Source organism: Arachis ipaensis, chromosome B05, assembly GCF_000816755.2.
Source record: "Arachis ipaensis cultivar K30076 chromosome B05, Araip1.1, whole genome shotgun sequence".
Lineage (NCBI taxonomy): Eukaryota > Viridiplantae > Streptophyta > Magnoliopsida > Fabales > Fabaceae > Arachis > Arachis ipaensis.
In genome coordinates, this window is record NC_029789.2 from 18,983,284 (window position 1) to 18,986,252 (window position 2,969).

Consider the following 2,969-nt stretch of genomic DNA (forward strand, 5'->3'; position numbering starts at 1 on the left):
AAATTAATATATGTATATATAAATATATGTATAATTTAATTTATTTTTAATATATATTTTATTTTAATAACTGATTTTAGTATATACATAATATATATAATTACGTGTATATATATATATATATAGAGTAAATAAATATAATTATTATCGTTATTATGAAATAAAGCCACCACACGGCATATGCAAGTTTGATTATATATAGGAAAAGTCTAGGGGTCAGCAGTTTTGTTGATTTTTGGCCAACATATAGTCAGCAGAAAAAGGTGAGTCATTGGATGAAATCTCACACCAATCTCACACCATTAGATCATCATTGATAGCTATTTGATGACTACCAATCATAAAAGTTGCTGGCCCCTAGCATTGCTCTTATATATATTATACCCTCTACTTTGGACCCGTGATTACATTTTCTCTCCAAATATATACATTCATAATTGGCTAGCTAGAGATTTAGCTAGGTGAAACGTGCTAAACTTTAATTATTGATCCAAATAAAAATTTAACTTTAATAACTTTTTTTTTTGGAACTAGGAAAGACAGCAGCAAAACAAAAAGACAACAAAAGAAACAAAAAGAGAATCAGGATTCAGGACCCTCACATCCGAAGGATCCCATACAATCAAAATTTAACTTTAATAATAACTAACATTGATAATGAGCAATCTAACTTCCTCCATTTTTTAATAGGAAATAGTCCCACTTTTTCTTGTAATGATATTTAAGACACTGGAGTATATGTATATATAAAGCAAAATTGAGTGGAAAATACAGTCTTGTCAACAAATAGATTATGTTTGCACAAATCACATACTACCTTAATTTTATTGATTAAAATAAAAATATAAAAATTAATTTTTAATTAGTCAACATTAGTTAATTTTAATGTTTAGATTTATAATTTTAAATTTAATATTAAGAATTTAGTATCTAGCATTATTTTTAAAATAAAGAGTAATTACTCAAATCAGTCTCCAAGGATTTTAAAATCGGACATTTTAGTCCCCAAAAAAAATTAATACACAAATCAATTCTCAAGGTTTTACTCTGGCAGACAAATCAATTCTCAGTTCATTTTTCGACAGAGTAATTACTCAGATCAGTCCCCAAGAATTTTAAAAACGGACATTTTATTCCCAAAAAAATTGATGTACAAATCAATCTCTAACGTTTCTCTTTGTTAAACATAACAGTCCTCTGTCCAAAAATAAAATAAAATAACGGAAGACTTGTTATATCTAACGGAGAGAACCGTTGGAGATTAATTTGTACATTAATTTTTCTTGAGGACTAAAATATTCATTTTTAAAATTTTTGGGACTGATCTGAGTAATTATTTTGCCAGAAAATGAACTGGAGATTAATTTGTCTGTCGGAGTAAAATCTTAGAGATTGATCTGTGTATTAATTTTTTTTAGAAAGTAAAATATCCGATTTTAAAATCTTTATAGAGTGATTTAGATAATTACTCTAAAATAAATAAATAGTTAATAATAAATGATCGGTCACGCTACGTTACCAACAGCATATCTGCCAACTTCTGCCAACTCTTATTTATAATTGTGTTTCATGGAAGTGTCTTTGTGGATGTGTCTAATAAAAAAGTCTTTTTTATGGTTGTATTTAATAGAAGTGTCTTTATAGATATATTTTCTGAATGTGTCTTTTTATATATGTATTTAAAATATAATAATTAATTATTGTTGACAATAAATTGGCAGATAATATGTTGGTACCCTATACTTTTCCATCTAATATATATATATTTTTGTTATTGATAATTATATGACATCTATTAATATTAATATTTTTTAACATATATTTAAATAATGTAATAGATACTAATTAATTAATGAATAAAAAATAAGTTAATTTGATATAAAAAATAAATTTTATATAATTATTTAATTATGATTGGATCAATCGATTAAATTTGTGATCTACTGGTTGAACTAATGATCCAATAACTTAATAATTTGGCTAGGTTAATTATCAATTTAATTCTGATAACTATGTTCTAAAGATCTTCAATGATTGGTCTTTACGTTTTATTAGAAAAAGTTGGAATAAGACCTTTGGTTTTTTATCATTGGAGATGGTCTGAGAGGATGAAGTAAAATAAGGTTTTTAATTTGGCATTGATTAAAAATTTAAAACAACGCCGTTGAGCTCCATTTCTTTTAAAAATAAAGCATGGCCCTGTTCGGGTTACGAAAGTTTATCAGGTCACCGACGTTTATGTAAATCGAGCCGGTTGGACCGGATTTTAACGGGTTTGATACGAAGGCGATTTGGAGGGTGACTGAATTTTTGGTCAAACTGAATGGGTTGAGTGGAATTTGATAACAATGCAGTGTATCGTTTATGGAAAAGTATAGGGTACCAACATATTATCTGTCAATTTATTGTCAATAATAATTAATTATTATATTTTAAATACATATATAAAAAGACACATTCAGAAAATATATCTTTAAAGACATTTCTATTAAATACAACCATAAAAAAGACTTTTTTATTAGACACATCCATAAAGACACTTCCATGAAACACAATTATAAATAAGAGTTGACAGAAGTTGGCAGATATGCTGTTGGTAACGTAGCGTGACCGAATACAAAAAGTGAACTTGTCCTAGTGGTGGCAGGTTTGCTGACCAGCAAATCGACCGATCCAATTCAATCTCTAAATTTGACCGATTCGTATATTTATCCGGTTAAATTATTAATCTGGACCAATTTAAAATTCGATTTATTGATTTTCCAGTCGAACCGATCAGTCTGATTTAAATTTGATAACTATACTTTGGAGGAGAGTCTCTACACATAGATTGAGTTGAAAGAATTTAGAGGGACTTAGATTACTTAATAATAATTTGGCATGCGTGCAAGTTATTTAAAAAAAAGTTTAATTATATTAAATCATAATTGATTAAATAGAAGTGGAACAATTTGAAAATTGTATCTACT